This window comes from Polypterus senegalus, chromosome 18, assembly GCF_016835505.1.
Source record: "Polypterus senegalus isolate Bchr_013 chromosome 18, ASM1683550v1, whole genome shotgun sequence".
In the NCBI taxonomy this organism is placed as follows: domain Eukaryota; kingdom Metazoa; phylum Chordata; class Cladistia; order Polypteriformes; family Polypteridae; genus Polypterus; species Polypterus senegalus.
The window spans coordinates 52,306,964-52,329,820 of record NC_053171.1 but is presented as its reverse complement, the minus strand read 5'-3'; the positions used below and the strand labels follow the sequence as shown (position 1 = coordinate 52,329,820).

The window sequence follows — 22,857 nt, the reverse complement described above, 5'->3', positions numbered from 1 at the left end:
GACTTTGTTAGAGTGAATTTTGGATACTACAGAAAGAAAGCTGTGTCCTGTGATATACATATGGTGACTTCAGAAAGTCTTTAGACCCCTTGACTTTTTCACATTTTGTTATACTTAAATCATTTAAATTTGTTTTTTTTTCCTTATAAAGCAGCACTCAATACTCTAGAAAAACAAAGTGAAAACAAGATTTTAGTAATTTCTACAAATTTGTTAAAAATTTAAAAACTGGGTAAGATCCAATCTGTGAACGTTGCAATCGAGTTCCAGCCTCACTATACCTTTCAGACAGCCTTGGTGTCACAATCCTTCCTAATCCACTAACAGCTGTGTTTGGTGGGCTCAAAGAGGGTCTTAAAATGGAGAAGGACAAACAAACTGTAATTACCTTTACTTCACTTTTGCCCATTTGGAAGAATCCCACCCCACCACTTTTAAGTCAGTGGGTAACTGATATTCTATATTATTTGAAATTGGAAAAAATCTAATTCTCCCTTAGATGACCTGCTCAAAACGTTTTTAAAACCTTTGCAGGATCTAATCAATAACATTTTAGAATAAGCATTTAAACTGAGGAAAACAATTTTCTTCCCTCTTTTCTAGTTTTACTCTGGCTGTTGGCCTTCCTCACTTTCTCTTGGATGTGGATTGAGTTGAATTAAGTTTTGCTGAGTTTGACTTTATTGTAAATAAAGTTACTTGCTTTAGTAATTTTAATTAAAAAATAAAAACCTGAACTCTCATATAGACACAAGTGTTCAGACCTCTTGCTTTGGCTCAGGTGCATTCTGTTCTATTAATCCTCGTTAAGATGTTTCTACACCTTGTTTGGAGTCCACCTGTGGTCAGTTCACTTGATTGAACTCATTAGTAAAAGGCACACACCTCTCCATAGAAGGTCTCACAACTGACAAAAATCAAGCCATGAGGTTGAAGGACTTGTCTGAAGAGTTAAGACAACAGGATTGTGTCGTGGTACAGATCTAGGGAAAGCTACAGAAAACTCCTGTACCATTGAAGGATCCCAAGAACACAGTGACCTCCAGAATTCTTAAATGGATGAAGTTTGGAACAATTACAACTCCTGCTAGAGATGGGCAAATGGAGCAACCAGCAGAGAAGGGCCTTGGTAAGAGAGGTGACATAAAGCCCAATGGTCACTCTGGTTGTGCTACAGAGAACATATGAGGAGACAGGAGAAACTTCTAGAAGGACAACCACCACTGCAACACTCCACCTTTCTGGGCGTTATGACAGAGTTAATAGACAGAAACCTGGCCTTAGTAAAAGATACATGGAAGCCCACTTGGAGTTTGTAAAAAGGCTCCTAAAGGACTCTCAGACTAGGAGAAACAAGATTCTATGGTCTGATGGAACAATTAACGTCATGTCTAGAGGAAATCAGGGACCACTTATCATTCCAATGCTGAAGCATGGTGGTGAAAGCATCTGGGAGTGGGAGACTACACCAGAGTGCTCTGGACATCAGACTGGACTGAAGTCTCACCTTCCAATGCAACAATGATCCTAAGCACAAAGCAAAGACAACACTGGAATGGCCGAGGGACAACTCTGTGAATGTTCCTGAGTGGCCTAGCTGGAGTATACAGACTTGAGCCCAATTAAACATCTCCGGAGAGACCTGAAAAGAGCTGTTTGGCCTGTCAGATCTTGATAGAATCTGAAGAGAAGAAGGGCAGAAAATCCCTGAATACAGGTGTGTGCAGGTTGTCTGCTTTGAGAGGATGTGTGTAAATGAATATGCAGATGACATGGAATGCTTCCAGTTAACGTGAACCAGTGATAGTGTTCCAGGATTCGTCTTGTCTTGCTTCCTAAGGTCACCCCACTAATTGCCACTTTTTTTTTTTTTAAGAAAAAACAAAAAACATCTACTCCCAAATTGTAAAGAGACAAAACCAAAGAGAGTAGATGAATTTAATATGAAAGCAAAATGCAAACAAATTAGCTGAACAGTGCAATAATTGTATTCATAACTGTGTACATCAACAATAACTAGCATATAGTTAATTGTCAAACAGTTCAGTGTTGTATTTCCAGGGAAAGAATTAGAGGTGGATAGAAGAAGTCCTTCGCAAAATGGTGTGTGTCAAGAGGTGTTCGATCCTGAGCACGCAGGGCATGGACACTGGAAAATTTAAGAGATGCCTCAGGGATTTCAAACTTTTTGAGGCTGATGAAGAAGGTAACCATAAAGTGAAACAGCCAGCACATTTCAGGTTCTAACCATCCCTTCTTCAGAGCCAAGCTGAGTGATCATTGAACTGTGTAAACGCCTTACAGATGATGCAGGACTCACCAAAGGCCAGGCAGGATATGAACTGACCAACAGCATCAGTATAAACTGATTTTTTTTTCCTTTAATAGTAAGTATTAACTCCATATCCTCCCTTTGGTTTCTTTTTCACTACACTGGTTACCTGTGTCATTCAGAATTGACTTTAAAATACTGCTTATCTGTGAGGTTTGTTTCCTGTGTTGGCTGGGATTGGCTCCAGCAGACCCCCCGTGACCCTGTAGTTAGGATATAGCGGGTTGGATGATGGATGGATACTGCTTATGGTGTACAAAGCCTTAAATAATCTGCTCCATCTGATATTTCAGAATGTCTTTCACCCTACACTCCAAATCGTAACCTTAGATCTTCAAATGAGTGTCTGCTTAGAATTCCAAGAGCTAAACTTAAAAGTAGTAGTGAGGCGCCTGACCGATAGAAATTCGCCAGGCTAATACAGTGGAGCACATGGCTTTCTCATAACTTCATTTTAGTTTAATCCTGAAGCTCTGTATATTCAATTAATTATCATTATTATTCATGATGGCTCCAAAATCCATACTAACCACTACTCTCTCTTCTGTTCTTTTTCCGGTTTTCTGTGGTGGCAACCTGCACCACCATCACCTGATTAAAACGCCGTGATGTCCTTACATTGATGGATTAAAGGCCAGAAGTCCACGTGACCGTCATCACCAAGTCCTTCCATGACAACCCTGGATACAATGAGGACTGATCATTTATGTTAGGTAGAATGCTTAGACGAGCTGGGTGGTCTCGTGGCCTCTGAACCCCTGCAGATTTTATTTTTCCTCCAGCCGTCTGGAGTTTTTTTTGTCTTTTCTGTCCTCCCTGGTCATCGGACCTTACATTTATTCTATGTTAATTAGTGTTCTCTTATTTTAATTCTTACTTTGTCTTTTTTTTCTCTTTTCTTCATCCTCTAAAGCACTTTGAGCTACATTATTTGTATGAAAATGTGCTATAGAAATAAATGCTGTTGTTGTTTTTCTTCTAGTATTTTAAATGGCCTGGAGAGACTCCTGGCCCACATGATGCAGCCCTAAAAAATGAAAACTAACTGGCAAATAAAAAGACATGGCTTTCACTGCAGGCGCTCAAGAGACTTTACACTCCTCTGTGTTGTTGAGAGGTTTTTCCCTCCTGTTTTCAGAAGTGAAGCAGAGATGTCTTAGAAAGGAAAGACCGAAAAATGGGGGCAGTGAACAACACTTCCAGAACTGTGACTCACAAGTACTAAAATTGTGGAGACGAATGATGCATAGCAAAGGAGTCATTTGAAACTTGTATGTGGGGTGTTGGAACTTGTAATTAGGCAAGTGATGCAATAAAAAAGTAGCGTTTACACCCTGGTCCACAAATGACTTGTGATGAAAAAGTGCAGACACACTCGGCCCCAGGACTGAGACTGGAAACTTGACTTCTAGTCTCTGAGTCACCATTTATAGAATTGAACTTGGCAACACTTTAGTCCCTGAACTGAGTGATAAAATGAAAACAAATTCTTGTTTTTACTGTTTCGTGCTGCATAGTCTGTTACTGAATATAACTTGTTTAATGTTATTCACATTTGATGGCATTCATTTGATTTTGAATGCTCTTTGCAATATCCCCAGAGCAGGTTTTTTTTAAATATTTTTGGTGTTGTCACCCACTTTTTCCTAATATAAGTACGTTCGCAACCAACCAAGGGGGTGGGTGTCTTCCCCCCGCAAATCAAGCATTGACTGTTAGATCTTGGAGAGATGTTCTCCCTTGGTAAATCAAGTGCAATCATCAGAGCTTTACCCCTATGGTGAATTGAGGGTGATCGTCTGAGAGGTGCCCCACCATGACCGACTACCAATATTAAACAACAGCAACTCAAACTCACCTCCAGCAGCCTGCGACCCGGACCCAGTGCTTGAGAAACACTGGCTCAGAGCAGGAATACCAATTCTCAGGGGTCAGCAGATTTCTTTTCCAGTCACTTTGTTAATTACAAGCAAATTATGTTCTTCCGATTGACCACTCAATATAAATTTCAGTTTATTTCACTTATTTTTTGAAGGTCATGATGGTTGTTGGATCATTTTACATAATATCATAGCAGCTACCTTTGTCTTAGGTGATCAGCTGTTGTAGGGATCACATGGGGTAGAATGGCAATTAGGAAAGAAAGTAACATCGTGGCACCGCACTGCTAGGGTGCTCACAAGCATAGAGTGACAGTGGAGGTCTTTACATCGCTCTTTTAGTAGGTCCTCTCGCTGCTGCCTCACTAGTTAGACTTCTGTTGCGACTTTGACAAGCTTGCCATTCTTCTAAGCTCCCTTGGAGCAGCTCATTTCCAAGATGGAACGTCAGCTCATACTGTTGCTGACTCATCGCCAGGCTGACACAACTTGTCAGCACCATTACATAGTCCACCCTTTGAAGTCGTTGTCTCCAGTGAAGACTTCCAGGTCCTTACAATGGCACACAAACTCTTTGAAACAGCGGGGTGTTTTCTGCTTCTGCTGTGTTGTGTGGCTGGTGAGAAAAACACATCAGCAGGAATCATGGAGCACTTTGTTGTCAGTTGAGTGCTGTGCTGAAATATAAAACAGCAGAGGTGTTCAACAACACACTGCACTTCTATGCAATAATCTGCCCGTTATATGTGGGTAGATTAATCTCTTTGTGTGGAGCTGGCGATATACCGGTCTGTTAAGTGTCTTCCTTCACTGAACTAATGCTACAAATGGAATTCCTGGTCCAGATTTCAGCTCTGAGACTCTCCCTCAGTGGCTCTGTAATGGCTCTATGCTCTGCCTCATCTTCTACCTGCACAGCCTCATCACCAGCTCTGCTTCTCTGGGGTCAGTGGCAACTCGATTTGCCTCACTTACCCTCAGCTCCATAAGCCCACGGTCTTCTGACCACCACACACCCAGGCCAATGGACTTGAGCAGGTGGAAAAGTGGTGGATGAGCTGCACAGGTAGTAGCCTCTCGCTGTCTTTCTTCTTATACTGATTCTGTAAATGGCATTCCAGGTCCCAGAAATCAGGTTCAAGACTCTCCAGCAAGTCCACATTAGGACTCCTCAGCACTCCCCTTTGTTCCCTCATCCCACTCCTAATACCAATGTAGTGCTGTCCTGCTGCAGCGCTTCTCAGCACTTTACATTGCTTTTTTAGGCAGCTCGATATTGTTTAGAGGGACCTTTGCTGTTGCCACAGTAGTTTGAACTCTTTTTGCGACTTTGTCAGACCTGCCATTTTACAAGGTTCTAAAGCCTGCTTGCTTTGAAGCTGCTTATGAACTGTAAATGGTGGCATGCCAGCTGATACTGTTGGTGATTTGTCCCCAGGCTGATGCAACTCTAAGCTCTGTTACAGTGTAATAGAAGTCCTCCTGTCCACTAGGGAGCAGCAAGGGCCCCTCTACAATATACTTGCTATACGTTGGGAAAGATGGCTGGCAGGAACACCAGGAGCTGCTTGTTCAAGAGAACAACTTTCAATCCATAGGCCTAAGAAGTAAACCAGGGATGAGGCTTAAAGCTCAAAGGATGGAGTCGGCAGGCAGGTTAGAGCAAACGTTTATGAAGCAGGAAGAAGAGAGGCCAGAACTGGGAGAGCAGTGCTAAGTGCTGGTGTGACAATGAGATAGCTAAGTAGATGGGGGGCTTTCATTTTAGACAAGCCTAGATAGGCTGCAGTAGTTTTTTTTCCTTCTGTTTACTCACACATTTTCAGTTTTTATTTCCTTCTAATAAACCCTTTGTTTTTGATATTTCCGTCCTTTTTTATTCTATTGTGTATTCTGGAGTGAATGTAGAGCAATTCCTTTCCCATAACAAAAATGCAAATAAAACCTCCAGGTTGTTTTATGTTTTCCATAAAACATTAATTAGTAACTCAATCTGACTTACTTTATTTAGGAATACCCTGAGGGAGATACCCCACTTTCAGCCTCCCTGAGGTGGCAGAAGTGGCAGAAATCAAACCTAAGCCACCAAATTACATAACCGGCTTTTCTGCTGCTGTGTTTATGGAGAGCTTTGACCCAGTGGGCAGATCTCTAACTGCGAGGGGGTCTCTTAAGTACATTGTATGGCCAAACGTTTGTGGACACCTGTCCATCACACTTATATGAGCTTGTTGGACACTCCATTCCAGAAGCATGGGAAATAATGTGGAGTTGCCCCCAATCCCTACACAGTTTCCACTCTTCTTTCCACAAAATTTTAGAGTGTCTGGGCGAGTTTGTGCCCATTCAGCCAAAAGAGCGTTTTCAGGCACTGATATTGGACAAGAAGCCCTGCCTCACAAATCCATCCAAAAAGAGATAAGTAGGGCTGAGGTCAGGGCTCTGTGCAGGCCACTCAAGTTCCTCCATGTCTTTATGGACCTGACTTTGTGCGCATGCTGAAACACAAATGGGCCTACCCAAACTTTTGGGGGTCACAGAGTCATCTTAAATATCTGTATGATGTTGTATTAAACAGGAACATACATTGGAACCAAGGGGGTCTATCCAAAACCCTGCCATTATCCCTCTATCAGGAAACTTGACAGATCAGAAGGTAGTACTGTCCTATCATCTGCCCGATCCAGATTGGTCCTTCAGACTTCCAGAGACTGGAGTGTGATCCGTCACTCCAGAGAAAAGTTTCCAACCATGTTTACCCGGTGGGAGCTGGGTGGTCTCATGGCCTCTGAACCCCTGCAGAGTTTTTTTTTTTTTTCCAGCCCTCTGGAGTTTTTTTGTCGATTTTGTCCTCCTGGCCATCGGCCCTTACTTTATTCTTTGTTACTTAGTATTGCCTAATCTTATTTTTTATAGTTTTCTTTTTTCTTTCTTCATCTTGTAAAGCACTTTGACCTACATCATTTGTATGAAAATGTGCTATAGAAATAAATGTTGTTGTTGTTTTGACCCCTGCCTCATTTTGACGCAGATTGGTCATTTAATTATATTTAATTTTTTCATGATTAATACATTGTCTTAAACTGAAATGCAGTACACTCTGAAGTGTCGCTAAATAAAATGCAGCACATCTGCTTTTTTTTTGTTATGGCGTGCAATCTATGAACAAAAATGAAAGTACAATGCGCCTTTGTATTGTATTTTAAACTGACAATGCAATCGCATGTCATAGTGAAAAACAATCGATTGTTTGGTTAATATGTTTTTAATTATGATACAATAAAACTGTACCAAAAATCAAATGACCACTTGCATGTGTATTGCATTTCAACTTAGTTGACACATTGGTTTGCATTTCATTTTGGTGCAAATAATCTTCCTCAGTTTGAGGTTTGGTGTTAAATTCAAGAAATGGTTGGATTTGACATCGAAAAGTCATTGCTATTTAAATATATTCAAAATATTTCAAAATATAACAATCACCCAAAATGGAAGTGATCACTACACTTCACCACCCGCAAGGGAAGTGGACGATGTTGAAGGATATATTAGCATTAAAAAAATATTCGATCCTCAACCCCTCTTCCCCCCTTTTGGTGCCCACCAATGCCTGCCGAAGCCCAGAGTGTAGTTCAGTTAGTTAAATAAGCCAGTGTATTGTAATTCAGGGTACAATATTTATGCATTTATGTGAAAGGTGACTGGATGCTCATTCGTGATCCCATTTTCCCTGGACGCCCTCCCTCACCTCCCTACCCTCAGTGGCCAAATCTTAATCCCCAGTACGAAACACACACAAAATAAAAGGTAATTCACAAGGAGAAAGAGTGTGAAAGAGTGATGAAACTGGTCGCACAGTTAGAGAGAGAAAAGGTGAATATTTAGAAATACGGGTCCAACTCGCCAATGGGAGCACCCAGAGAACCACAGGTCCAGATACTGCAACCCCTTGCCTCCTCTTGGGGATTTGCCTGATTGTTTCCAACTTCTGGGTGGCCACCCACAAATAGCGGATGTCCGTGGGTGAAGTCTGATTGTACCATATTCTTAGGTGTAGATAGCCAAGCCCCTTGCCTTCTGCTTCTCTCCCTTTTCACCTTCCTCAGTCTGCCTTTCCCTTTAAAAAGAAAAGTTACCAGCGGAAATGTTCATTTTTGTGGTGGTGGCGCAGAAGCTTCATGATGCTCCAACAATGATGGATGGATTAAAAGGCAGAAGTCTACATGACCATCATCATCAAGTCCTTCCGTGAGAACCCTAAATCCAAAGAGGACTGTTTCATTTATGTGAGGTAGAATGCCCAGAGGGGACTGGGCGGTCTCATGGTCTGGAATCCCTACAGATTTTATTTTTTTCTCCAGCCGTCTGGAGTTTTTTTGTTTTTTCTGTCCCTCCTGGCCATTGAACCTTACTCTTATTCTATGTTAATTAATGTTGATTTATTTCATTTTCTTACTGTGTCTTTCATTTTTCTATTCTTTATTATGTAAAGCACTTTGAGCTACTGTTTGTATGAAAATGTGCTATATAAATAAATGTTGTTGTTGTTGTTGTTATTTCCTGCTTAGCTGTCATAGCTACAAGACCCCTGCACTAGGCAGCTGGAATCCTTACCAGGCAGGGTCCTACCAGACTTGGTTGTCCATAATAACGCCTTAAAAGATATTTCTTTGTCAACCTCTAGGCCATATAATACAGTGAGAACCAGTCCAGAAAGCTAACCCCGTTTGTAGTGTTACGTAGGCTTGCTACATAAAAGTATATTTAAAATATATTCAAAATATTATTTAAAAATACCCAAAGCTGCATTTTATATGTAACACTACCAACACTTTGTTTTCGGGTGACAGCGCTTAGTTTCTCCACATAGATGGAGTGATCACATCATGTACAATTGTTCACGTATTGTAAAATAACACAGATATGAAGAATTGGGGCACCTGAAGGCAAACCCCATATATTGTAATCAAAACACGGGTTTATCAGTGAATTAAAAAGAATAGAAAAAGTCATACCGACACAAATCTCAGGAGTAGACAGTTTCAATGTGGCAGAGTTTCTGGAATTGAGGGCTTCTGGCCAAAGAGGCGGGTCCAAGCAGGCAGACACCGGAAGTGATGTCACAGGCGTTAAGGTCGTCAGTCTTCCAGTCTACAGAAAGATGAAGAGAAAAGGTATCAGCTAACGGTTGTTGTTCCGCGGCAAATTACTATTACCTGAGCCTTTAAGCTGCCTCCAATGCACACGTGTGTGACAGTGTTTTATTCCATTTCTGTCAAATTAACATCTTTTTATGAGCTCATTGTTACCCAGAATTTCCAAAACATTCTGCATTTCTGCCAGTTTCTTGCTCATAATAAGTTAGGACAGCTCACAAACTCCCCTAAATCCCGGTGAAGTTAAGAGTAGTTTCCTCATTTAGGAAAATTAATAAATTGCATTTACCCTTAATCCTAAGAGTAGGACCAAAATTGAATCACTATGAGATTTTTCAGTCATTTTGGAGAGTTTCCCTACTCTGAGACACTTGATAAGTTCCCAGAAGAGGATTTGTATCCAATATTAATTGAGATACAATTAGAGCCATTGTTTCTAGATACATTGTGTGGAAACAAGTTGCAGACAATGTGTAATTTGTTCAGCTTCTTTGATGAGGGTATGTGTCCTCTTGAGTAGCTGGATCCTGAATGAACCTGTGGCAAAGGCACTTCTTATGGAGTGACTAGGGTAGAAAAGGTGGGGCTCCAGGTGGCAGGAAGGGAGTTATGTCATTGATTGTCTGGGCTGTCCTCTTCCAGTCTAGGGGCAGAAGTGAGAAACCCATTATTGGCGGTGTGACACCAAAGCCGTTTTCCCCATAACTTACTTGACAGAGACATGTTAGACAAGTTGTAAGCCCTCTTTTGTGGCAAGAGTTAAACCTAGATATTCTGGAACCCTGAACCTAAAATGAAGCCAATGCTATCACAGAATAACAAAATATATTTCAAAGGAGCAACAGACTACAAAAGAAAACCTGCACAGGTGATTCTTTGTCGACCCATTAAAGTAGTTTACTGACTCAGAGTGAGAAGCTATATATGTAATGAACAGGACCGTGAAATAAACACAGTCAAAACAAGCCATGGTCAAAGCCAGAAATTAAATTGATCAGAATGACTACACTGAAATCGTAAATCAAAAAATCAAAGACCAAATTAAAGAAGAAAAGAATCTAAATACCAGGATGGCAGAGAAACAATTTTATATGCATGCATTTTACAGTTAATTCGTGTCAAGCTCCAATACAGAAAAAAACATCCATGCAGATCTAAAAATGGTCTCTCCAATGATGTGGAAGACAATTGCTGATGGCCAAGCTCTATAATTGTGGTTCCCGAAGCAAATTAAAAATGGGGGTAATAATTTGTATACAAAATTCATATGAGAAGCTAATCGAATCCTTGACCAGAAGAAACCACTAGAAAGACACATACTTCGTCCATCAATGTTCAAAGGAACCCACAAAAAACAAATAGAAAAACAGAAATCCTAACAGAAAGCTTGTCCACTTGCTCAACACAATAATAAAAAAGCTCTCCCAATAGTCCACCTGCTCGCTCTTAGTCTACCCTGATTTTTCTTCCACCACCAGTTAAGCATTTGACTCAACGTATGGTACCTCCTGACTCCACACCTAATTGTAACACCTATTCATGACTCCTCCTCATCCCAGAGTCACTTCCATGGTTGGCACAGTCTCACATTGGGTTCAAGTACAGCAGGATAGAATTCCTTTTAGTGATCTCTGCTGTTCCCATGCCTCTGGACCTACCATGTCCTTTAAAGAGCCATATATCCAAAGTATTTTCATTCCTTTTTGCCCAGTAAACAGGAAAGTGTGCCCTCTGATGCCGGAGGGTATTGCCCCATCTGGCATATCTTCCCTGATCTTACGCTCTCCCCCACCTCTTGGGGTTCTTCTACTTCTAGTTCTCCTGAAGCTCCTCAGGTGCCTGCAGTGCATATCATCCCCTGTGCCTTATTCCGCCCTTCCTACCTGTAGTACCGTCCATCACGTCACAGATGATGTACTGAGATCGTATTTCCAATAGAGAGTGAAGCAGCTGGGAGTTGCTAAAAGTTTATGTGTTTTCTGTGGTGTGAGAGTTAATTAAAGAATACATTATTCTCCTATAAAATTAGGTTTTGGATGTTGCTAAGGAACTTTGCAAGAATTTTTAAAGCTTATTTCCCTTTAGATGGGTTATTTGTTTTTTATTTTCTCCTGCACAGGAACTAAAGCAGCTGGTTGTTTTGCACTGGTAGCTTTACCAGCATCTGTAAGTAAATAAATAAGTATATTACTAGTATCATAGCAATAAATAGTTAATAAGTGTTTTGTCTTTGTAGAGTAATATATTGCTCTACTTTCCCCTTTTGTATTATTAATATGTAGCCTTTGTCAGAATGCCTCAAATCTCACAGACTTGCCACTCTTTATAAGGTATTGTACCATATAACTTCTCCCCATCTTCCCTTCTACATCTACAACCTCAGGCAATTAGGTATAGTAAAAGACAAGCAGGAATTAAGGTATACTTTAAATAATGTATTATTGATAATATTCGTAATTAATAACAATATGCCAAGTACATTTGAATATTGGCAACCATACAACCTGATAAATGGTGATGTGTAGTTTCAGGTGGCACACAGACTTGTTAGTTACTTAAAATGTCTCTAGTTAAGTCCTCTTTTTGTGGTCAGCTTTCTACAGAACAGGCCGCATGCCTGTCTCAATATGGCTGCTGAGCTGTGCTTTTCATTGTGTTGTCCTTTCAGTTCAAGAATCAGTTTGGTAAGAGAGAGAGTGAGGTTAAGCAAGCTCATCTATAGGCTTTACTGTCCAACCCCTAGAGCCAATGGGGCGTCATGGTACTTAAAGGCTTCTGATACAAGCCAATTCCAAACAGCCATACTTCAAACCAATGGAGGAATAGAACATCTTCACACTTGCACTCCAAACCTTATGTTGAGGTAAAGCTTGGCAGTTAGGCAGCCTGGCTTTCCTGCAGGGGGGTTGAGAGAGAGACTTCAGCAGAGAAACACTTGCCAAACTGGTTTGAGGCACTTCCCCCAAATCCTGTCGTAAAATTCAAAGAGACTCAGCCCTAAAGGGGGGAAGGGGTTCTTAAACCATCAAACCATTACTGTTATCTCTAATGTAACACTAATATTACATTGCTTTGTCTAAGTTAGAAATAAAGACATACAAAATATTTATCAACTTGTATGCAAAATCTCACATCCCAACAATAAGTAACAGAAACAGCAATTCCTTAATTTAAACACAGGACAGTGGCTAACTTCAGAGTAATAAAGCAGAAGGCTTAGCGGTGCCTAGCTAGGTGGCCAGCGTTAAGATGCCTGATCAGGCACTAATGGCTGTTGGAGCAAATAAGACTGTAGGAAATAAACTGATACTCATTAAACACATTTTTTTAATATTAGATTAAACAGTTCTTAGTTATCAGGAAATAGAGCAGTTAAGGAGGGTGACAGCATAAAGATTCATTAATATGGAGGAGTACAAACAGTGCGAGTGGAGAGCTTTTAAGTCAGGAATAAGAGGAGTAAAGTAACCTCACAGAAGAGGGCAAAGATTACAGGACCTTAGTAGGCCAGTAAACTAGCTGCAGAAGTTCTATAATGTAATTTCTTTGTTTTAATTTCTTTAGTTTTACCATTTAAGTTATTTAATTTTTAAACTAAAAAAAAGTTAAAGCAGTTGTAGCAATCCTAACTCAAATTTTAACAATGAGGCCGGAGTAATGCAAGTCCTGTTGGACGTTGGACTTTTTAGATGACCGTGTGGAGAGTCAGAATTCTCTGTGAAAGCTAAATCTGCAGGAGATGCCAGCTGATCAAGCACCTCGAGCTCTGGGTTGCTGAACTGGAGGAGGAGTTGGCTGACCTGTGTTGTAGTTGAGAATTGGAGGATTTGACCCAGGAATGCTTTAGAGAGATAGCATGCACCCTGAGGTGGCACAGGAGGAGAATCCAGACCAGACATGTAGAGATAGGTGGGTCATGGTCACAAGGCATAAGGTAAAAGGTTCACACTTTCTGGGGACCTCAACCCCAGAATCGAAAGTGTCAAACCATTTTCAGGTTCTTGCACAGTTAGACGGTATCTCTGAAGATTCTGAGATGGTAGGCAGGAATGAGGAGCCCCACCTCAAAAACAATTCCCAGAAAGAGAGAGGTAGTGATAGTTGTGGGACTCAATCATTAGGGGTACTGAAGTACAGGTTTGCTCCAGCGACAGAGAATCTCTCATGGTGTGTTGCTTTCTGGGTGCACAGGTGGGAGACCTCCCTGAAAGGATGGATAGGCTCTTGGCCTTAGGGGGAGGGTGGATCTAGTTGTTATTGTCCATGATGGAACAAATCACATACATAAGGGTAGTCTGTCAGTTCTGCAATCCAAATTCAAAGAGTTAGGTGCCAGGCTGAGGAGCAAAACTGACAAGGTGGTCTTCTCTGAAGTTCTGTGGCTCAACTCTTGATAGAAGGATATAGGTTTATGGGGCATTGGGGCTCCTTTGGGAACAGATAGGACCTATTCCACCTTGATGGATTACATTTTAATCAGAGGGGCGCCAATGTTTAGGGGAAGTATATGAGTAGGTTGATCGAGGATTATTTAAACTAGGGAATGGGGGGCAGGGAGTTTAGGACAGTACATGAAGGAACAAACAACGGTATAAAAATAAAAAATTAATAGTAATGTAAATTCCAACCCAGTGTTTAAATGTAAAAGTAAAAGGAGCAGCACATTAAAAATAGCTTTCCTTAATGCTAGAAGTATCAAAAATAAAACTAATGTGTTGGAGTCGTATGTAGAGGAGCATAATTATGATATTACAGCAAAAACAGAAACCTGGCTAAAATAACAAAAATGGAGACAAATATAACATATAGGAATACACATCGTTAGGAAGGAGAGACAGAACAGAAAAGGAGGTGGGGTTGCTGTTTATGTCAAACAGAATTTAAATGTTGGATGATGAGCTCCATCTTATTGAGGACATGCTCCATGAATAAGGAAGTCTGCTGTTTTAGTTGCCTCGTAAACTATGCATCTCTGTGACTATGCAGTTTTATTTACGCATTACATGTTATGTCATGAGACATTTATCAGACAACTGAAAAATGAGGTGATGAACAGTGGTGTTAAAAAATATGCATAGTAATGTAAATTCTAACCCAAAGTTTAAATGCAGAGGAAAAATGAGTAAAGCATTAAAAATAGCAGGCCTTAATGTCAAACGGAATTTAAACGCAACTCCTATTTGGCTGGATGATGAGTCCCATCTTAGTGAAGACATTTGGCTTCACCTGGAAAGCATTAGGGAAAGAGGTCTTATTTAGGAGTGTGTTATAAACCATCCAATGGAGGCAGTAATTTCAACACACATCTTTTTAGTAATATGAAAAAGGCAAGTTTACAGGGGGATATTAGAGTGCATACTGGGAGACTTTTAACTATCCAGTTGTTAACTAGGATAACCTTGAGTTTTTAAAAAGTAATCAGTGACAGTTTTTTAACATGGTATATTAAATCACCAACATGGGGGTGAAGCCTGTCTGGATTTAGTATTTTGTAGTAATCAGGGTAGAACTGAGGGTGTAGAGCTGATTGGACTACCAGGGCCACGTGACCAAAATATAATACAATTCTCAGTGTTTTATAAGAGTGTGGATGCAACGACTAAAACTCTTAAATTTAACTTTGGGGGGGCAAATTTTGAGCAGATGTGGCCAAGTCTAAGGAGGATAGACTGGGATAAGCTTATAAGTGTGGAGACAGTCGAGGAGCAGTGGAACAGGTTTAAAAATGTTTTACATGTAATGCAGGACAGGTACATACCTAAATTTGGAATTAATAGGAAATTTAAAAAAATTCCACGGTGGATTAATAAAGAGTTAAAAAAGAAGCAGCAAAAGAAAAAACAGACGAAAAAGGCGTCGAAGACTAATAACTCCAATGTGAATCGTTGGGTGTATGAAAACATGGGGGCAAACATTAAGAAGGATATCAGAGAGGCTAAAAGACAGTTGGAGAAGAATATCGCAGATAAGGCGAAAGACGACCCTAACAGATTCTTTCAGTATTTTAGTAGTAAAAGAACAGTCAAGGAGGAGGTGAAGTGCATCAGAAATAGTAAAAGGGAATTAAAAGATACAGACGGTGAAACAGCGGATGCTCTAAAATTGCATTTTTCTGAGGTCTTCACAGATGAGGAAGTGGATAACCTCCCAGAGGTAAACGCGAATAAACGTGAATGATTCAGAAATTATAGAGGGAGAAGTGCTGCTCAGATTAAATGACTTAAATCAAGTAAATCTCCAGAACCAGATAACATTTACCCTCAAGTTCTTGAGGAGGTTAGTGAGTAAATATATAAACCCTTGACACATAATTTTAGAAAGTCACAACACTCTGAGCAAATTCTGAAGAACTAGAAAATGGCAAATATCATCCCATTATATAAAAGGGTGACCGGGCAGATCCAAGAAACTATAGGCCAATAAGCTTAACATGCATCACTGGAAAATTAGTGGAAGGAATTATTAAGGATAAGATTGAGCAGCACATGGCAAGGAGCTTTACTGAAAAGTCAGCATGGGGTCAGAAGAAGGAGGCTGTGTTTTCCTGACATATTGGAATTCTATGAAGAAGCAATAAAAGGATATGATTAAAGTGGAGCTGATGATATTATTTATCTGGACTTTCAGAAAGCATTTGATAAGGTGCCACATGAGAGGTTGGGCATCAAACTAAAAGAAGTGGCAGTTCAGGGTGATGTTTTCAGATGGGTGCAGAATTGGCTCAGACACAGGAAGCAGAGGGTGATGGTGTGAGGAACCTTATTAGAGTTGGCTAATGTTAAGAGTGGCGTCCAGCAGGGGTCAGTGCTAGGGCCGCTGCTATTTTTAATAAATATAAGATAGGAATATAAGTAACAAGCTGGTTAAGATTGCAGATGATACCAAGATAGGTGGATTAGCAGATAATCTGGAATCCATTATATCATTACAGAAGGATTTGGATAGCATACAGGCTTGGGCAGATTTGTGGCAGATGAAATTTAATGTCAGTAAATGTAAAATATTATACATAGGAAGTAGTACTAGGGTGTTGTACCATGTTAGCCACTATGAATGTAGAGAAAAGCCAAGCAAAATGACACCTTTTATTGGCTTACTAAAAAGATTACAATATTCAAGCTTTCAAGGCAACTCAGGCCCCTTGGCTTTTCTCTACATAGGAAGTAAAAATTGTAGGTTTGAATACACAATGGGCGGTCAGAAAATCGAGAGTACACTTTATGAGAAGGATTTAGGAGTCATAGTGGACTCTTGCGGTGGGCTGGCTCCCTCCCCAGGGTTTGTTTCCTGCCTTGTGCCCTGTGTTGGCTGGGATTGGCTCCAGCAGACCCCCGTGACCCTGTAGTTAGGATATAGCGGGTTGGAGAATGGATGGATGGATAGTGGACTCTATGCTATCGACTTCCAGACAGTGTTCAGAAGCCATTAAGAAGTCAAACAGAATGTCAGGTTATATAGTGCCTAAGTCACAGGAGGTTCTGCTCAATCTTTATGATACATCCTCTGAAGTCCTGTGTGCAGTTTTGGTCTCCAGGCTACAAAAAGGACATAGCAGTGCTAGAAAAAGACCAGAGAAAAACAACTAGGCTGATTCATGGCTACAGGGTATGAATTATGAAGAAAGATTAAAAGAGCTAAGCCTTTACAGTTTAAGGAAAAGGAAATTAAGAGGTGACCTGACTGAGTTATCTATCCTTGGAACTGGCAGTAAAATCACTACAGTCCACTACACACCACCTGAGGCAGAGACAGATGTTGCATTTTCTTCAAGCCATTTCCTCCTGTTAAGGGTCGTGGCATACAAGAAATTTAGCTGCAACACTTCTCAGAAATTGTGCAGTTGCGCTCTCATGAAAATCTGTAGTGGTCTGCTCTGTAAATTGACACCCAAGGAAAAATGGTCAGCAGGTCAAATAAAGTACAGCAGTAGATATGACGAGCCAAAGGTCAAGTGACACACCACACAGTTTAGTGACAGGGGAAGAAATGAAGAGCTGAATGCCAAGAACTCCCAGAAGGCCCCCTCTCTGCTGCATGTCTGCCAGCACCCCATTGCAAAGTGTTGTCTCACAATACGTGTATTTATTTACAAATAAGGGATCTCTCAAGGGCGCTCTTAACTGACTTTGTGGAGTCTAATTGTTTAAGGCTTTTGTAACTAAACTCTTGGCTCACTGGTGTGTTTACAATAATTGCAACGTTTGGAACATTTAATGACATCCTGGGGTTTGTCGTCTGCAGATCCAGAAATTCGGCTTTGTCTCCTTCCTGGTGAAGACGGTGGTTCTGTCTTTGGGAGCACAAGATCTTCTTGCTTTCGAGAATTTTCTCACAGCACAGCCTTTAGCTAGGATGGTTTGCACAAGAAAGACTGGCTTTGACAAATTCTGCTTATTTTTTATGTCTTTGTATGTATTTATTTTCTAATGCATGGGAATGACTCCGCTTGTCCTTTTCCATCCAGCACACTAGTCGTCCTAATGAAGGTGACAGTGCATGTCATAGTTCCTCATATTTTAATGTTTTTTCATTCTCTATCATTTTTTAACATTTTCTTTTATTATTTATTTGTAGTGTTGTTGCCACCTGCTTGAATTGGGACGCTGCCTAGTTGTGCATGGCAGTGATGCCAGTTGTGACCCATTGTGATACATGACATCACTGGTCAGTTGGTGCAGAAGATGATGCTGTTGGAATGAGGTACCCACGTTTCAGGATACATTTAAATTGATAATTCTAGTGAACATTCATTTGTTAGGGGTCTGTTTTTTGTTTGTTCAGATTTTGATCCTGCTTTGGCTTTAATTTGTTACACTAGTAAATTTGAATGATGAATGGAAAGGCAAAGACCTGGGAGAAGCCTGGACAGTGACTCCCCGCATTAAAGAGGTGAATAAACAGGTGGGAATTCCTGCTAATGGTATCATTAGATTAGAGTTGATCTTCGTTGTCTCCTTCCTTCTCACCCTGTGAACCTTGGTCTATAAAAATAACAGGAAAGTACTTGCCAAGATTTTCTGAGGTTTCTTCACTAATGGGGTATATTGACAGAGAAGTGGACTCTTGTGGAGAACTTTTAAGAAGTGCCTTCAACTTAACATAAGCAAAACCAAGGAACTGGTCATTGAATTGTTCCACATTAAAGAGCTTGTATGTCTGATTATGATTCAGGGAGTAAATGTGGAAGAAGTGTGCTGCTACAAGTACTTTGGAGCCCACATGATTGACAAGCTGGACTGGTCTCATAACACAGAGGAACCAGAAAAGAAAGGGCAGGTTCTTTTTGTTTGGGAGATTTCCATTCCTTTAATATGGGAAATGACATCCTTCATATCTTCAACAACTCAGTGGTGGCCAGTGTGTTGTGCTGAGCTGGTAACATCACATCGAATCAGAAAGCTATTTAAAGGGGCAGGCTCAGTTATGGGACCCTCTGAGGGTCGTAGCAAAAGAGAGAATGAAAACAAAAACTGAGTGCCATTATGAACAATGCTACACATCCTCTCTTTGACATCCTAACATTAAGGACTTTCAGTCAATGAATTATTCAGCAGAAGTGTGTCAAGAAATGCAAGGTGCTCCTTTATGCCAACAGCAATACGCCTGCTTAATACCTCACTAGACTGTGACTTCGAAGTCAGAAGTTTCTTTCTGTTTAAATTTCTTCCATTTTAGTCATTTGATGTATGCTTAGACTAAAGTGTCTGTGAATATATATATTTATCTATCTGTTTTTTTAAAAATAAATTTTTCAAGTTATTTCCTTCACAAACATGGTATGTATGCATTTGACATGTAAAATTGTGTTCTAAAGTAAGTGTTTTTCTATAATTTTTTAAAAATGCATACCCAGTCTGGGCATTTTATAATTGAAGCTACAGGGCATGGGATACTTAAAGAACAAAAGCCTAAAAACTTACGAATACGTTCATTTTTCAATTCAAGAAAGCAATTGAACATTGATCTGTGCCTTGAGGTTACACAAACATTATAAAATAGTTTAAGCATTGTGAAATAACGAGTCTCAACAAACTAAAAAAGGTTTGGGGCAGCCACCTGTATATTGTTCCTAGCTGCAAAAGGATTTAAAGTGAACAACTGATGTTGCTTGTTTGAGTTCCCAGTATGAACTGCCCTTGGTTTGGCAATATGGAGGATTTATAGTCTGTAACCCAGAAGTGACATCAGTCTGGGTGCCAGAACCGGAAGTGACATCAATCTAGGACCCAGAACTGGACGTGATGTTGAATCAGGCAGGTTTTCCCACATTTGATCTGCAGAATTAACAGAAACAGGTTTAGAGCACCCCGCCACCCCTTGCCCGGCGGGTAATCACCTCCACTTGGTCCATTCAGCTTGCTCCTAGTCACACGTGTGTAACACGGCCCCCCCTCAGCCCAGACCCATCGGGTCGGGTGTACCTGTTTGTGAGGTCGTGGCACCGAGAAAGGGCATCAGCATTGGCCTGCAACAGACCTCGATGATAAATGACTGAAAACTTCTAAGGCTGTAGGTCTAGAAACCACCTCATGACTCATGGATTTGAATCCCTATGTAACGCCATCTACTGTAACGGTGCATGGTCAATCACCAGGGTGAAGTCCTGACCCAGGAGGTAGTACATCAGCTGCGTAATCGTCCATTTAATCGCCAAAGCTTCCCGCTCCACTGCCGCATACCTGGTCTCTCGGTCCAACAGTTTCCGACTCAGGTACATAACGGGGTGTTCCACTCCATCAATGCTTTGGCTCAGCACGGCACCAAGACCTGTGTCTGAAGCATCTGTCTGGAGAATGAAAGGCAATGTAAAATAAGGAGCTTTCAAAATAGGAGCTGACGTAAGGGCCACTAAATGCAGCGTCAGTATCATCATCCCAAACCATGTGATTAGGTTTCCCCTTCCTTGTCAGGTTTATCAAGGGCGTTGCTCTCTTGGAAAACCGGGGTACAAACCAGCGATAGTAACCAGCTAAGCCGAGAAATACTTGTACCTGCCGTTTGGTTATCGGACAGGGCCAATTCACTATGGCATCTATTTTGGAGCATTGTGGTTGTTTGACCATACCCCGGCCCACTAGGTAACCTAAATATTTGGCTTCGACCAACCCAAAATAGCATTTCTTAGGATTAATACAAAGTCCGGTATTCACTAGTGTCCGTAATACAGCATCAACCTGCAGTAGGTGTTCCTTCCAGGTGCTGGAATAGATGACAACATCATCCAAGTAGGCAACACTGTACGAATTATGGGGTCGGAGCACTTTGTCCACCAGACGCTGGAAGGTAGCAGGTGCCCCATGTAATCTGAATGAAAGTACACGATACTGCTAATGTCTGCTAGGAGTGCTAAACGCAGTCTTTTCCTTTGCGGAATCCGTTAAGGGAACCTGCCAGTACCCCTTGGTCATATCAAGAGTAGTCAAAAATTTGGCATGTCCTAGCCGCTCGAGAAGGTCATCCACTCGCAGCATCAGATAGGCATCAAATTGGGAGAATTGGTTAAGTCGACGGAAGTCATTGCAAAACATTCAACTTCCGTCTGGCTTTTTAATCAATATGATGGGACTGGACCAGGGACTAAAACTTTCCTCTATCACACCTAGGTCCAGCATTCGTTTGATCTCCAACTCCACTTCTGCCCTTTTTGCTTCGGGAATCTGATATGGGCGTTCTCTGACTATAACCCCTGGTTTCGTCACTATGTCATGCGCAACCAGGGAGGTTCGTCCAGGATTTTTGCTCACTACCTCTGGGACAGGCAGAATAACTGCTTCGAGCTCCTGTCATTGGTGGCGAGTCAAATTCTCACCGAAGTTAAGGTGTAATATATGAGCGATGACTGAGCAGGGCTGTCCACAGGAGGGATCGGGATCCCTTTCCTTCCATGGTTTCAGCAAATTGACATGATAAATCCACTGTTTAGGTCGACGATTAGGTTGGATAACTAAATAATCGACCAAACCCTTCCTCTCCTTAACTTCATATGGGCCTTGCCAATGAGCCAGTAATCTGGAATGTGAGGTAGGAACTAATACCATGACTCGATCCCCTGGGCGGAACTCCCAGAGAGATGTGCCACAGTTATAACACCGAGCCTGTGCTGCTTGCGCCTTCTCCATGCAAGAATGTAGGATAGGTCTAATCTATCGCGTAACTGAGTGATATATTCAAGTATATTTACAGAGGGAAGGACCTCCTCTTCCCAGCCTTCTTTTAATATATCCAACTAGCAGAATACCCGCACTTCGCAGCGGAGAAGTAGTGTGTTAAAGAAGTTATGAAAAAGAAAAGGAAAAATTTTAAAAATAACGTAACATGATTGTTAATGTAATTGTTTTGTCTTTGATATGAGTGTTGTTGTCATATCTATATATCTATATATATATGACAGTATCTATCTATCTATCTATCTATCTATCTATCTATCTATCTATCTATCTATCTATCTATCTATATCTATATATATATATATACTGTATATCTATCTATATCTATATATATATAGCAAAATACCCGCTTGGCAGCGGAGAAGTAAAAAGAAAAGGAAACATGTTAATAATAACGTAACATGATTGACAATGTAATTGTTTTGTCATTGTCATGAGTGTTGCTGGCATACATACATGTGTACATATATACACACACACATATACTATGGGGTGCCAAACAGGCAAATAAATTGATTTTGTGAATATATAAAGTCGTCGTCAGAATATATAAAGTCAAAACTTGAATATATAAAGTCACTGTTGGAATATATAAAGTCAAAACTTGAATATATAAAGTCAGCGTCAGAATATATAAAGTCAGTGCTGGAATATATAAAGTCAAAACCTGAATATATAAAGTCAGCGTCGGAATTTATAAAGTCATTCCTGATTATATAAAGTCAACATCGGAGTATATAAACTCACTCCTGAATATATAAAGTGAAAGTCAAAATCTATTGATTGAAACGAGACTGAACTGAACTAAGTTAACAAAAATGTATTCAGAAAAATAAATTAAAAAAACACTGTTCGGTTAATGTTTTGAAAATGATGCATATGCCCTGCCCAGGATTGGTTCCTGCCTTGCGCCCAGTGTTGGCTGGGATTGGCTCCAGCAGACCCCTGTGACCCCGGATTCAACGGTTTGGGAAATGGATGGATATTCCAGCACTTACTTTATATATTCCAACGCTGACTTTATATATTCAAGATTTGACTTTATATATTCCAGCCCTGACTTTATATATTCAAGATTTGACTTTACATATTCTAGCGCTGACTTTATATATTCCAAAATATTCCAACGCTGTCTTTATATACTTAGGTTTTGACTTTATATATTTGGGAATGACTTTAGGCTATATATTCAAGTTTTGACTTTATATATACCAACGCTGACTTTATATAATCAAGTTTTAACTTTATTTATTCACGAATGACTTTATATATACAAGTTTTGACTTTATATAGTTAAATGTAGTCATCATTGCATAACTTTT

At 40.5% G+C, this 22,857-nt stretch overlaps 1 long non-coding RNA gene across 2 annotated transcripts in view; it reads left to right on the top strand.

Moving 5' to 3' along the window:
- Window positions 1–3,086, top strand: part of LOC120518835 — a 40,981-nt gene extending 37,895 nt beyond the window's left edge. For both annotated transcript variants that reach the window (XR_005631309.1, XR_005631308.1), the window contains exon 3: window positions 2,966–3,086. This is a non-coding gene — a long non-coding RNA (uncharacterized LOC120518835). The remainder of the gene's footprint in view (window positions 1–2,965) is intronic.
- The last annotated feature ends 19,771 nt before the right edge of the window (window positions 3,087–22,857 follow it).